Raw genomic sequence first — 16253 nt, 5'->3', positions numbered from 1 at the left:
GATTTCCGGATAACACAATTATAGAATGAACAATAGACAATTATCATGAACAAAGAAATATAATAATAACCATTTATTATTGCCTCTAGGGCATATTTTCGACAAAAAATTGCCCAGCTCGGTGAACAAGCGAACCAATCGTGCCCCCCGCTCAAGGTGTCTAGCGACATCGTCGCTAATGATCCGAGGATGGTGCCCGGTTATAGCAATCTTGGAGATTACCTGCCCGACGATGTACATTATGATATCTTGGAGGTGGACAAACACAAATACCATTACGGGAAGCCTCTCATCAAAGATGAAAGATCTCTAACAACGATGATGCGAAGATTACATGATTGGTACATGAAAACCTGCAGAGAGTCTGGGGGGAGGGATACTTTGACGCTGAGAGTTAAACCGGAGCATGACCTCGTTGGAATTGAACTGTTGAATGTTCCATTTGAGGAGTTCTTCCAGTTTTTCAATCAAAAGGCCCTCGATAAATCAACGGTCACTTGCTACTGTCTGTAAGTAGTACTACTTCTGTCATTAAGTCTCTCTATATAGGTCAGCTCTTTCATTGCATGTATTTATAATTATCATCACTATATTATGCAGATTGAAGATCGCCGAATTGAAGAAAAGACAAATCGGTGATATTGGGTTCATTAACACAAATCTCATAGATGCAACTGAGGTTAAATATCATGCCAAAAATACCGAGGCCAACTTGCTACGATCGTTGGTTATAAATGAAAACAAAGATATAATACTCTTTCCTTACAACTTCAAGTTAGTGTTACTGTCTTGTGCATATTCGGTTTCCCTTATTAGTCCAGGTTATAGTAATGTAATTGATGACTTATGCATGCGTGCGCAGCTTCCACTATATTCTCCTAGACATTAAGCTTGAGCAGGGAGTAGTAACCGTCTTAGACTCGAGACCAAAAGATCCCCAGGACTATGCGGACATGACTCAAATGCTCGAGAAGTAAGTTAAATCGATCATTATCCACCATATCAGCAACTTTGTTCATTTCCTGATATCAAGTAATTGTTTTATTTGTCTGGCAGGGTTTGGAGAAAATTCACCAAAAAAGCTCCGGGACTGCCGAAGAAGCTGCAATTTAAACACCCGAAATTAAGTACTATAGTAGCATGTTCCGCGCATCTCCTAGTGATTCAAGCGCTAGTTTCATCAATACCATTTAGCATGCTTGCTTATCAGTTTGATTGACCTCTATTTCTTGTAAAGTGGTTGTGGCAGGAACCCGGGAATAATTACTGTGGATACTACGTTTGCGAGTCCATCCGCTACACGACCTGTGAGCGGGGCTACTCTGACGAACAATATGAAGTGCGTAAGCAATAATATTCACAATTTTATTTTATTACCATCATTTGTGTTGAGTTTCATTTATTCATATATATATATATATGTATTGACCCCCTTCAAATTAGATGTTTCGGAAGCGGGATGAACTCCTAGCACCAGATCGTATGCGAGCAATTCAAGAGGAATTGGCGGCATTCTTCCTTGACCACGTGATCACTGAAAACGGAGAATACTATGTGGACCCTGTGTTCTTACAATTTAATTAGGAGATTATATTGTAAGAGATAATTATTGTATATATGTAGCCGGTAGTGTCGGATAGATATACGAGAACTTGTTGTTCGACCAATCTCTCGGAGAAGGAGAGGTGGTCGATATCACTTCTCTCTGTATGCATATGTTCATGACGATCTTCTGTTTCCTTCATTTGATTACTAGCTAGCGTGTCTAGTCCTCTCCATACGTATATAGTACGTAGCGTCGACCAAGCACGGAGATAAGAGAGGACACTTCTCTCTATTAATTAGCTAGCTAACGCAATATATGAAACACCTAAATTAACTCCCCAAAACCCCCAACCCCCCCCCCTCCTTTCAAAAAAACAAAAACCCCAACTCCTGAAATGCTGACGCATGGATGCCTATTGGTCCCGGTTAGTGCCACCAACCGGGACCAAAGGCCCTCCTGCCTGGGCTCGCCGCACCGGCCACGTGGAGGCCCATCTGTCCCGTTCTTGTAAGAACCGGGACTAAAGAGTTAGGGCATTAGTAACGACCCTTTAGTCCCGGTTCAAAAATAGGGACAAAAGGCCCTTACCAACCGGGACAATAGGCCCTTTTTCTACTAGTGGTGATGAGTGGTCGAGACGCTGGCGTGGCTACACAACACCAGTTGAACTGAACACGCACGAGCAAAGTACGTGTACACGGCCACGTGTGCACACAGGCATACATCCACATAATCATACTCCCTCCGCTTTCTAAATACAAGGCTTTTTAGAGATTAACTACATACGAAGCAGAATATGTAAATTTAGAATTTAGAATTTGTCTTTTTCAAATGTAGTTCGTATTAAAATATTTAAAGGGTTTTATATTTAGAAACAGAGGTAGTAAACTGAAATTAAACCTCTCTCGATGATGGGATCGTCCCTCGCCAACCCTACCCTAGCTAGCTTTGCATGCATGCATGCATGATGATGGGTCCGCGAGGCAAATTTGACAAATCTGACCTCGAGACGAAAGTATTTCACAAACTAAACTTTTCAAAAAAAAATCACAAAACTGGCCCTTTTGTGTAGTGCCCGACATCCAGACGCCACACTACACTATACAGCGCCTGACTTTCAGGCGCTATACATCTGACCAACGTGGCACACATCTGCTGCCTGAAAATTACTAAGTCAGTGTGCAGCGACTGAAAGTTAGGAGCTACACTGTATAGTATAATGCCTGACGTCTGGGTGCTACACAGCTTAATGTCATCAAGCTACATGCACTGCGCCTCGATGCACTCTGCAAGGGAGAGAAGCCTAGACGAACTCCGTTGTTGACGGTCAAAGAGAGGAGGAGGACGTGTCAACCTGCATGGGCCATGGCGTGCACACTGCTCAGCCGAGCTAGTCCCGCGCGTGCATGCATGTACTGCAGTCGATCTGCACTGACTTGATGACCGATCGTCTCGTCAATTCTAGTCTACTCTACATGTGTGTCCTGTCAAATTAACAAAAGCTACTACCTATACGTACGTTGATGAACAAGCCGTGTGCCATGTGATTGGAGCTTCAGAATCCAGCTTCACATTAGCCATGGAATCCGCGGGCAGAGGCAGCTCTGTAGCGCCTAGTCCCCAGGCGCTGCACATTGATTTAAAAATTTTTAGGCAGTAAATGTGTGTCACACTGGCCAGATGTAGCTCCTGCACAGTGTAATGTGACGCCTAGTTGTTGGGTGCTACACAAAAGGGTCAGCTGAAAGAATTTTTTTTCCGAACAGTTCTGTTTGTGAAATACTTTGGTCTCGAGGTCAGATTAGTCCATTCTGCCGGTCCGTGAACCAGCTACTCATGCATGCACGTGATCTCGGCACAACAAAGCGATATATAGACCACTTGTAGCCAGGTAGTACGTGCTGAGCTCGCTCGTGATATTATTACTGCACCACTTAGCTAGGCACTGTACACCGTGCTTCTACGGCTATCTCGGCCAGTAATTATGCAACTCTTTTTTTTGCATCGAAGTAATTATGCAACTCGCACGGCAGAACCATTACGTGTAGCTATATATGTGTACATGCAATGTTGTGCAGGCAGTATATGTGGGCGTACGCACGTACGTTCCCGCTGCAGAGGCGACAAATCGGAGTGCATGTTTACTACGGCTCTGTTTTCTAAAAGAAGGTTATAGTACGTCGCACGGTTGCACCATGTGGGGTGTGACGGAGCTACGAAGAGAATTATTGATGGGCCAGTTGTGTTGTAGTACGCGGACATTGTTGCACCCAAGAAAAACACATCCACGAAACATTATTTGTTGAGGGCAACAAGTCTGAAATCCCGGCAAATATTTGAAAGCTCTTTTTCTTTAGTTGGATTTATTGCATTTTATTCAAATCTCAGCAATCTCCCAAGCTACCACAGAGTCGAGACACTCCGGTGAAACATGGAGCCAAATTTTACAAAGTTTCTTGGTGCAATCTTCCCTAGCCATTACATATGCCACGCTATTCGCAAAGCGACGCACCCAGCTTACCTTAAACTTATCGAGAGTTTGAAGTAGTGTTTTGATCTCCTAAATAGTATGCCCATATGTAGACAGATCCTTAGTATGATCCTCTTTATTTATTTATTTTTTGAAAAGAAGGATGACCTCGGTCTCTGCATCTGGGCAATGCATGCAGCCATTTTATTAATTATTTATAAAGACCTTACAAAGTAGTACATCAGTAAGTCTGAAGCCATCATCTTGGCAATATCTGTGGCTACTCATATCTAGTTGATGAAGGGGTGCTGATAGTCCGAGCCGAATACCAAACAGACCTCGCACCAAAGCCTAACATCTAAATCCGGAGGCCCCCATCAAGCTGCTTCCCGGGTCTGGGGCACACACCGGTCCGACACACTCTCAGAGTCTGTCGCCTACGTCTTCCACCGATCCATTTTCAGAGCAGGTACTGACGCATCGACCATCTCAGGCTTGCCGTCGACGCCACCACGACGCCAGACAATGTCAGCTCCCTACGCACGTCCACAAGACGCATCCGACACCGAGACTCTGCTGCACCATGCCACCAGGACCCGCCATCATTGAGACGCATGATCCTCTATATTTGTTGAGAGCGACATCACTATGCGGACCAATTTTTATTTATTTATTTATTTTGCATTAAGCTACTACCCCTAGAAAGTCGAGTTGATGAGCCATGTTTTCTACCGTGATGCAGCTGGGGCACTCAGACACACTGAAAATGAGTCTTTCAGGTTTGTAGGTTTCTGTTCAAGCATAAGGTTACTCGTTTCATTTCGTCTTCTGAAAAAAGCTTGCTAGTCATTTTAGAATCAGTTAGGTATCTGGTCACATCCACTTTTCGAATATAAGTGCCAGTTTCGTGATTTTCCCCCTAGCATTGTTGGCTAGACACTTCCAGTTTACCTGTTTATTCCACCTAACAATATGCATCTTCTGACCTCAATATCACCCATTTAAACTAGGGATTTCGTTTCGATTTGGGAACTAGGGTTCGATTCGGTTATAAACCTGGCGACTTTGCAATACGGCGCTCACACAATATTGGGAAGGACTTTTGTGCAAAAGAACAGAAAAAACCGGGCGTCGGCGTGGTTCAGCTGGCATGTGTGACTTGATTGCACCCGCAACGCAAGTTCTGTGACGGGTTTTTCCGGTTTGCAAGTAGTGTGACTTGATTGCACCCGCAACGCGGACGGGTTTTTCCGGTTTGCAAGTAGTATGACTGAAGTGCACCCGCGGTGCAAGTTCTTAGACCGCCAGTGCTATTTACTCCCATACTAACGGACACGAGCGGCGATAGCCTACTGAGCTAGGATGAAGGAAGCTGTTTTGCCACTTGTACGTTCAGCCGGGAGGAGCGCAGCGCAGCACGGTGGCGATTCTCAGAGAGCGTAGATAGCATGGCGGCAAACTCCGAAAGGCGAATAGCCGCAGCCTGGATGCAGGCAGCTTCAGTTCTTCTCCGATTATTAGAGCTCCCAGAATAGGAGTGGTGATTGTTTGTGTGATCCATGAACAGTTTTTCCTTTTTTTTCATTGTGTTGGCAACCACCAATTATGATGATGACGTAGTAACTGTGGCTCAGAGAATCCATGGCGATTCGTTGCTGCAAGTCCTGGGAAGAATGAATGTCTGAATCTTCTTTTCTCTGAAACATGTGTGTGGTCCGTCGGCGTCGGAACCAAGCACAAAGACATATATGCTGTTGTTTCATATGGTGAGCTGGATCCACGGCGAGGGGGTGGTGGCGGTGGGAGATGTTGACATGACTGGCCACGGCCGTGGGACGAGGCGAGATAGGTGCAGGCCAGCTCTCCGGTCCCTTCCAGGCTTCCACGGCGTGATGTGAAGCGAGCGCGTGGTGTCCGCGTCTGTGTCTGTCAGTGTCGTGGCGATCTGGACCGGAGCGATGGCAAAGCGGGGCAAGCCAGCAAAGGCGTTGTGCTCGATGGAGCGCGACGTTTGCTGCTACTGCCGTGCTGCTGCCATCCTCGATCGGTCGCCTTCCATTGCGACGGCGCTTTCCTAACCGAACATGTGTGTAGGCCAAGGCTCGGGGAGTTGCTGACCGGTGGGCCCGGGCCAGGCCCTGTCATATCTTGTTCTTTTTTTTGGACCTCAATAAGTCCCGAACGTTCGGAATTTAAGCATGTCACCCTAAACATTTTTTGATGGCAACTTTAATTACTGCAAGGTGGCAACTTTAGTTGTTAACACATGGCAACTTTGTTCTAGTTCAATTTTTTGTCAAAAAATTGCCACGTTTGTCAATATCGCCCCTAACTAAAGTTGCCATGAAAACAGTTCGGATTAGCATGTTTAAATTCCGAACGTTCGGAAATTATCTATTCCGCTTTTTTTAGCCGCATATCTTGTTCTTTGGTTGCCGTTGAAGTCGTTTTCATCTTGAAAACAGCTAGGGTGTGAAGTGTGACCCCCCCCCCCCCTCTTTTCACCCCTCTCGTGTCACCGCCTCGTCCGCCCCTTCTCTTTTGATCGTTGTCGTGTCGATCTTCTTTGCTCTTTTGTCCTCTCACACATACCCATCCACCTGCAACCCTTTCCACCTTGTCGTGTCAATTAGACCATCTATCCAAGGCCGAGGGAGGGGGGAGTGGGGTACTACCTGTCTGAAAATTGATGAGCATTTTTATAAGTTACCATACAAACAACCCATTCCTTCCGCTGCTTACCAACCACTTCCCGCATCCTTGCCCCATATCTGTCCCCATATATGGCCATGAAGCTAAAAATATAAGTGAACGCTTGCCTTTTTTTTCATTTCTACATAATGACATTTCATGTGTGTAGTATCCACTTCGGTCTCTTCACGTCACCACTCTATAGTTACCTTTCCCACAAAAGTTTGATGGGTTGGGCGAATTTACTCTCACTATAATCAGTACATTTTCGTCTCCTCTCCTCTAGATCTAAGCATTAGCCATGTTCTATCTTCCTTTTGCCAACCATTGGCCTTTGAGCTTCAGGGCTTATCGACCGCTTTAGCTCCGGCGATGGTGTTGAGCTCTCGATAAGATGCATCTGTCTCCCTCAATCCAATCATTTCTCCTTCGGTTGTGTGACTGGGCCTGAAAACAGTCTTGCCGGCTTGGTCGAGCTGGTGTCGGCACTTCTTGGAACAAAGGCCCTCGATCCTCTGTCTGTCTCATTGATGACCTCCTAGCTTAAGCTAGGGGCTTGTGGGTGTTCGTCTTGAATGAGTGTTAGATTCGACATGGCGTAGTAGAGATGTGGTGCTAACTACCGAAGTTGTTGTCATTCTTCTTGCTCTTCTGGTCTAGCAACGAAGGGATATGAATCGTGACAAGCCGGACGGTGCCCCCGACGTCATATGTTCAGGCTGCATTCATGGCCTCACCTCTTCTAGCTGTTTACTATAAAGTTTGTTTCCAACGGCCTCATGGAGAGGCGATGTGCTCCGTTCTTTCATGCGTTTGCACACCGGCATTTGTGCTTCCCGTGGTACAGGTGCTGTGACTGAGCAGCGACAAAGTTCAAGATTAGAGAGCAACTCAAATTTTCTTTTCATTTTTCTAAGAAAGAGACCGAGAGGCCTTCCTCTCCGATTTTCATTAACAGAAAAAATATGTCTCAGCCGCTCAACAGGTGTAGTTTTTTTTTCACTTTTTTTGTGGAATAGCTAGCTGTCCACATTTTCTTTGCGAGTAAAGTAGATGTCCACATTTGTACCCTTTGACCACGTCTATATGTGATGCTTTTTTCGTGAGGGGTGATAGTCTAGTATTAGATCGATCGTATAAATGCCTTGGTGTGTGGTTTTTTGTTTTTGTTTTTTTGTTTTGCGGGTGACCTTGGTGTATGGTTTTGAATAGCTGTCCACATTTATACCCTTTTACCATGTCTCGTCTTTATGTAATGTTTTTTTTTCTCCGTGAGGGGTGGATAGTGTAGCACATCATTCGTATGGCTTGGTGTATGGTTTTGAAGAAAGTTGAAAGGTGCGATGCCGCCATATACGCCCCGCGCCCGTACGTACGTGGCGCCGGGGCCAGACTAGGAGGTCGAATAACCGATCGACAAACAACGGGGTATATGGCGTGCGCCTACCGCCTAGTACGTACAATATGATCTCCGGCTCGCCGGTTGATGCCTCGACCCGCTAGCTAGCTGCTCGGAGGTATCCTGCCTACGGACGCACAGGTGCGTGCATGCGTCGATTGCAGTTAGGCCTGCAAACGAGTCGAGCTCGAGCGAGTTGGAGTTGGCTCAGCTCAACTTATATGAAAATTCGAGCGAGCTCAAACTTAGTGAAGCTCATGATCGAGCTGTAGAACATGACTCGTGCTCAGCTTATAACGATCTCGAGTCGATCTCGAGCTAGTTTCGAGCTAAATGAGATGGTAAAAAATATAAATCTATGGATGAATAACAAAAAAATTAAGGTAAATATATTGGGAACCTTTGCCAAAAATATAGGATATTTAACACATAGTCGACCATGTGCCATAATTAGGCCTAAATCTTCTCTGCACTTAATTAAGTTTTCATGTTCGTTGGTAAATAAAATGAAGAAAAATTATGGACAACATGTATGATAATAAATTATCTTATTTCCATTTAATATATGACATGATTATTTAACATAATGATATTCTGTCGAGCTATCGAGCTAAATCGACCGAGCCAACATTGGCTCAAGATCGGCTCGTTTCTCGGTCGAGCTACATAAAGTGTTAAAACTCAGCTTGTTTTTTTTCGAGTCGATCTCGAGTCGAGTCAAAAAACGAGTCGATCTCGAGCGGCTCACGAGCCTCGAGCTTTTTTTTGCAGCCCTAATTGCAGTTGGGGGTTCGGCCGTTTTGTCCCGTGTCTTCTTTGGCAGTTGCCGGCTGGGTACGTCGGGTGCAGTGAGTGGTACAGCGAGTCGCATTTCTTATCGAAAAGGTAGTGCTACCAAGGAGAGGTACGTACCGGCACCGGCTGTGCGCTACAGTATTACGCCAGCGCCATCTTTTCTGTCGTCCCGGCCGGCTGCACTGTTGGAACGGCCAGTTCGAATCATGTGATCGCCGGCGCCGTGCTCCTCTTCGTACATGCAAACTGCGCCATGCCCGGGCTACGTACGCACGTACTAGTACGCCGCGTACTGTGTATCCGTAGTGATTTCCTTCCCGGACCGGATGGGGTGGGGTGGCTGGCCTCGCCCGTGCTGCGCGCACTGTTCACGGGCCAAGCTCAGGCCGATCGCCAGCGGCGGAGGACGGCGAAAGGCCGCGACGACCAAAGAAAGAAAGAGAGGTGTGTCGGCATGGGGAGCTGTATGCCGTCGCTCGCTGTCGCGTGGGGCTGCCGGACGGGATGTGCCGAGTAGATGTCGTGTCGGGAGCAAACCTTTTGGTTGTAGCTTTTCGTCGCGGTTGTGCGCACAGCGATCTCGATCGGCTTGTGTGTAGGTTCGCGGTCACATAGGTAGCCGTTCTCCTCCGTGCAGAAGACAGGACAAAGTTAAAATGGGGTGGCGCTGTCACGCTCCAATTTGTGCTGCCTAGTGTGTACTGGAGTATATAATTGACTCCTCATGCATGCTAGTTTTTCTTTTCTTTTCTTTTTTAAGGTATGTCGTGCAGTTGGTCCAGATATTCTTTGCTCGAATTTTTCTTCAAGTTTGATCATTTTAAGTCGGCAAAAGATAGAGCATGGTTAATTAATACTTCCTCCGTTCTAAAATATAGTGTGTTCGCGCTTTTCGAGGTTCAACTTTGACCATAAATTTAACCAACGAGACCAACTACGGCGGAATCAAAAATTATATAATTAAGAAGTTCTTTTGAATACGAATTCATTGGTATAAATTTTGCTCTCACCGCAGTCGGTCTCGTTGGTTAAATTTATGGTCAAAGTTGAAGCGCGGAAACCGATGATGCACTATATTTTGGAACGGAGGAAGTACGATTTTGCTATTTCTCTGAACTTTTATGTTGCACCAGCCACTTTTTTCTTCTTCCTTCCTTCCTTCTTCCCAACCTCACCGGAGAAGAATTATCCCGCTATCTATCTTAGGGGGATTCTTAGGGGTGGAGGATGCGGGGGATCACCCAGGGTTTTGATCGGTGGTGCAGGGCTTAGAGGGATGGCTGGGGTGTTGTTCAACAATTTCAGTATGTGGGAGGTTGAGGGGAGGGCGGGCCGCGCACCGTCGGCCGTGAATGGGCGGGGTAGGCCGCGGGGAGGAGGAACTGCCTGCCGGGGGGAAGAAGATGAACAGTCTGCAACATGATTGAGGCCGTTGGATATTGATCCGATGGACATGAAAGAAAGTAACTGATGGAAGTATTTTTTTGAGGCACCTCTTAAATACAGGGTCCCTAGTTAATAATAAAACCAGCTGCTAGTTATAAGATCTTTCCATGTCACATATAGCTAATCTAATAGGCAACATGTACAATAGTTAACTATAAAGAAGTACTACTTTATTGACATATGGCCCATCTCACATTTTTACAATATTTTCTGAAGCAACTGCTAAAGCTTAATCTATAACTCGCTTCTCTTCTCTCTTTTATTCCTTTTTTCAACTCAAGAAAAATATACTCCCTACGACCAAAATTCATGTCTTAGATTTGTCTGTATATAATACAGGGTCCCTAATTAATAATATAACCGACTGCTAGTTTATAAGATCTTTCTATGTCACATATAGCTAATCTAATACTTCCTTCGTCCGAAAAAGTTTGTCCCTCAAATAGATGTCGTGTCGGGAGCAAACCTTTTGGCTTGTAGCTTTTCCTCGCGGTTGTGCGCAGGCAAATTTGACAATTTTGACCTACAATCGAAAGCAAATCACAGAATGAACTGGTTGCGAAACTATTTCACACCCCTGACCCTTTTGTGTAGCGCCCGCCACGCCGGCGCCACACCCTACGGTGCAGCGCCTAGCTCCGGGGCGTTGCACCACTGTCCACCGTGGCAGCCCACGGGCCCGCACCCAGCAGTGCAACGCCTCCGAGCTAGGCGCTGCACCTGTACAGTGCAGCGCCTGCGGGCTAGGCGTTGCACGTGTAATGTGCAGCGCCTAGCGGCTAGGCGCTGCACTGTGACTTATATGCAAACGCGCCAGCCCTCTCCTCCCCCACCCTCCCCATTGGCAGTTACAGAAAAAAGGGCGGCGACCATCTGCACTCCCCCTCTCAATCCCCTCTCCCAAATCTTTTCGATCCGACGATTTGGTCCGTGCATTTGTTCACCAATCCATCGTGGAAGGTACTCTCCTCCGATCCCCTTCGTTCTATCCATAGAAAATAGTATATTTTTAAGAATTGGGGAACCCTTGTTTGAATCTTGCATGTATTAGATTTGGGCAACTTTTGTTTGAATCTTGCATATATTAGATTTGGGGAACCCTTGTTAGATTAGAATGTGGTTTGGATAGATAGGTTGACATGTTATTTATATAGTTTGGATACATAGATTGACATGTTTTTTGTATGGAGAAGTAGATTGACATGTTATTTGTATGGAGAAGTAGATTGACATGTTATAGTTTGGATGCATAGATTGACATGTTATTTGTATGAAGTAGGCCCAAGTAGGGGGAAGCACCATATGCTTTGGATCTTGCATGTAGTAGGCCTACTTTAGTTTTTTTGAATTGAAAAGATAATCGTGTTGACAAGAATGCTTTGTTGAAATTGTTAGGATGGTTTGGCTTCTCGATGATCACTGGGACCATCAACACCGGTCGTACGCTATGTCGGTGCAGCAGCGGGTAATACCGAAAGTGGTCGGTGTTATGAATTTCGTATGTTTGTTCAAACACAAATGCCCCATATGTAATGTTATGATTTGTTTGTTTGTAGGAGCTTGCACCTCTGAAGCTTCGGTCTCACGGGATCAGCCTTGGAGGGATGAGCTATGATGAGCGGTACACACCTTATGTTAGGGAGGCAGGACTTCTCCCTTTCATTGAGTTGGTCCGCCGGTCGACGCCACCCAACAATGCTGCAGCACTCACCGCGCTTATTGATCATTGGAGGCCGGAGACACACACTTTCCATCTTCGGACCGGGGAGATGACCGTGACGCTGCAGGATATCGCTATGATCACGGGTCTTCCTATCGATGGCAATCCTTTATGTATGAACACCGATTTTGAAGGGTGGCGCGCGCAGATGCAAGCCCTTATCGGTATGGTTCCTCCGGAGCCTCGGGAGCCAGAAAGGGAAGATAAGAAGAAGGAAAGAGTCGCAGCGGGCGCTACTTTCACGTGGATATCATCGCACTTCGCTCATTGCCCCGATGATGCTAATGAGGACATGGTGAAGACTTATGCTCGTGTCTACATGTGGTACGTGGTATCGAGGACAATGTTTGTTGATGGCACAGGCAAGAATGCTCCATGGATGTGGCTGAAGGCGTTGACCGTCTTCGATAGCAAATGGAGTTGGGGTTCGGCGACACTAGCTTACTTGTATCGACAGGTATGAAGTTGTTTCCTTTTCACTTCATTGATACATTATCAATGCGCTCTTGCGGCAAATTTGACCATGTTCTTTTTTATGTGCAGTTGGACGATGCCAGTTGTAGGCACACTGGAGGTATTGGTGGTTGTCTGCTCGCACTTTCCATATGGAGCTGGGAGCGTCTGCCGGTTGGACGACCTAAGACCGTGAAGTACGAGGATTGGGACGATAAAGACGACCCACTACGGCTCCCCACTTGGGCTTACAAGTGGGATGTGTTAAATGAGACGACGGATGATCCCTCTGTAATGTACAAGTTGTACAAGAGTGAGCTGGACGCGATCACGCCTGAGCAGGTGAACCGACCTTGCATAAGTGATTATCATGCTTGTATCTTCACTCGATATCAATTTTGCATTCAATCCCATTTTGCAGGTGGAATGGGAGCCGTATGGAAAAGGAGAGAGTTTTGGTAACCCTATAGAGTTCAGGCTTAATCCGATGTGCATTAGGGATAGGGATCTCTGGCATATGCGGTGCCCACTGATATGCAACTAGGCGGTTGAGCTTCACCTGCCACATCGGGTGTTCCGCCAGTTTGGTTTGTTCCAGCCACACCCGCCGGAGTGGGAGGACACGGACAAGTTGCTACACGCGTAAGATATAATTAACCTTGAGCACTTAGCAGCTTCTCGACGGTTTCGATGATGCTAATATCTTGTTTCTAACTTGCAGGTTGGATAGGAAAAAGCAGCGGAAGATCAAGGATTGGGCCAGCCATCACAGGAAGTATGTCGTGCAGTTCGCTCTTAGTGTGGAGCAAGCAAGGGCTGGAAAACGAGCCCAGCTTCGTGAGCACTGCCCGATCGCGTTCAACAACTATCTCGCATGGTTTCTTGCAAGTACCCGCGTGGAGGTATGCCAGCCGGCGTATGCTGAGGAGATTCTGGAAGAACCCACCGTTTTTGATGAGGTAGCCCAGCACCAGTACAACGCATTAGTCAGGAAAGGCAACTCGGTGATCCCTTCAGCTCCAATGATGAACTTTGTGGTTAGCCTTTTTTTCTTTTCCATTCGCACTTTTCACATCTTCGCTTGCCTAACACTTTGATACCGTTTCTGTTCATAGCGTGCCCAGATCAAGAAAGCAGCTGACGAGACCGAGACTATTCTGGAAACAACCCCGGCTGGCAAAAGCGATGGGGAAGGTGCACTTCGAGAATTCATTAAGGTTCACATCTCCTTCAAACTAGCACTTAACATTTGTTGGTACGTTCCATGTCTCATTCACTTGTACATGTTGCAGCGCCAGGGCCAAAATTTAAGGCGGCTATCAAACCTTTTCGGTTGTCGTGACCCCGAGTATGTATCACCAGAACGGTCTAGGTCGGCGACACCATCAGATCCCGCTTCGGGGCAGAGCCATGGTGAACCTTTCACGGATGAGGATGTGGGTGGGGTCACCCAAGAGGTATGGCATGACGATATATATCCATTTGTTGATGCATTGCTAACTATATCCTCACACACGGTCTTTCCATATCTTTTGTTGATGCATAGGTTGCTGATGATATGACCTTGGGGACGTACCGGGCTCGGTCTGCATACGAGTTGAAGCCTAGGAGGGAAATCAACAAGTACACACCTGAAGACTTCACCCAAAGAGGCAAAAGGACGGTCGGCACCTCGCGGATGGCGGCTTTGGATGACGATGTCGAACCGGAGCCGGAGCCGGAGCCGGAGCGGGTACCTCTTCCTAGGAAGGTGAAGAAGATAAGCGTCAAGAGGGGGGGAGGACCCAGCAAGCGTGGAAAGCACTAGTCATCTTAGTTTTTTTATAATGTTGAACTTCGAGTGCGATTTGTTATGTCGTTGAACTTGGAGTGGTCGTACCTTTTATGTCGCTGAACTTGGAGTGGTGGTAGCTCTATGGTAAACTGGAACTTATTATGATGGTCATTTCTATGAAATGAAGTCTTTTGTGAACCCTTTGTTTCTTATACTAATTGTTATACTTGGAGAAATGATGTCGTACCTGAATGTTTGTTATACTAATTGTTGAACTGTGGCTGAAAGAACTGTGGCTGAAAAAGACCCAGTAGAGGGGGGAAGGAGGCACAGTAGATAGGCCTCTAGTTTCAGGCAAAAAAAATTGCTAAGTGTTTGTGCAGCGCCTAGCACGCAGGCGCCGCACTCTACAGTGCAACGCCTAGCACGCAGGCGCTGCACTATAGAGTGTGGCGCCTCCGTGCTAGGCGCTGCATATGTCTGTAACTAGCCAAACTTCTGTTGCTTTCTGGATAGCTACAGACATATGCAGTGCCTAGCACGGAGGCGCCGCACTCTACAGTGCAACGCCTAGCTCGCAGGCGCTGCACTATAGTGTGTGGCGCCTCCGTGCTAGGCGCTGCATATGTCTGTAACTAGCCAAACTTCTGTTGCTTTCTGGATAGCTACAGACATATGCAGCGCCTAGCTCGCAGGCGCTGCACTATAGAGTGTGGCGCCTCCGTGCTAGGTGCTGCATATGTCTGTAACTTGCCAAACTTCTGTTGCTTTTCTGGATAGGTACAGACATGTGCAGCGCCTAGCTCGGAGGCGCCGCACTCTACAGTGCAACGCCTAGGTCGCAGGCGCTGCACTATAGAGTGTGGCGCCTCGAAGCTAGGCGCTGCACATGTCTGTAACTAGCCAAACTTCTGTTGCTTTTCTGGATAGCTACAGACATGTGCAGCGCCTAGCTTGGAGGCGCCGCACTGTATAGTGCAACGCCTAGCGCTCAGGCGCTGCACGATAGAGTGTGGCGCCTCCGTGCTAGGCGCTGCACATGTCTGTAGGTATCCAGCAACCAACAGAAGGTATGCCTCCAGTTTGAGGCAAAAATTTCGCTAAGTGTTTGTGCAGCGCCTAGCTAGGAGGCGCCACACTATAGAGTGCAGCGCCTAGCCCGCAGGCGCTGCACTGTACAGTGTGGCGCCTCCTAGCTAGGCGCTGCACTGGTCTGTAGCTATGCAGCCAGAACAGAAGGTACTTTACAGTTTGAGGCACTTGGACTTGGACTTAGTGAATTTTTTAGCTATCCAGAGAGCAACAGCAGCTAGGCGCCACATGGTAGATTGCAGCGTCCAAGTACTTCACGACACATAGTAGTTCATAACACATACTACTTCACGACACATGGTAGTTCGTATAACCAAATCAAGGAGGACACATAGTAGTTCACCGCACATAGTAGTTCTTACAACCAAATCGAGGAGGAGACATAGTAGTTCACGGCACATAGTAGTTCATAACCAAATCGAAGAGGAGACATAGTAGTTCACAAGCAAATCGAAGAGGAGACATAGCTCTATTGCGTAGAGGAAGGCCCCTTTCCCTTCTTCTTCTTCCTCTCTTATTCCTCTTCCTCCTCCCTTTTTCTTATGAGGTGAGCCTCCTTAACCACCCTCTCCATGAATATCTGCTTGTCCCTCTCTTCTTTTTCAGCTGCAAATGCCCAAAGCTTCATGGTTCTTTCTTCAAAATCCTGTTGACGCTTCTTCTGTGCCTCCTCAACTTGCCTCATCAACGCTTGCTCCCTAGCGCGCATCGCATTTGCCGCACTCTGTTTTCGCTTCCTCTCCTTCTCAAGCTCCTCTTCCTTCTTCTTCTTTAGCTTGGCTGCATCCTCCTCTCTAAGCTTCTTCGCCGCCTTCTCCCACCATCCGGCCATCTCATCTTCGCCATCCTCCTTCATCGTTGGTTTGT

The sequence above is a fragment of the Triticum aestivum genome, chromosome 7D (assembly GCF_018294505.1).
Source record: "Triticum aestivum cultivar Chinese Spring chromosome 7D, IWGSC CS RefSeq v2.1, whole genome shotgun sequence".
NCBI classification, from domain to species: Eukaryota; Viridiplantae; Streptophyta; class Magnoliopsida; order Poales; family Poaceae; genus Triticum; species Triticum aestivum.
The sequence above is the reverse complement of the archived record's forward strand: the minus strand, read 5'-3'. Positions refer to the sequence as shown.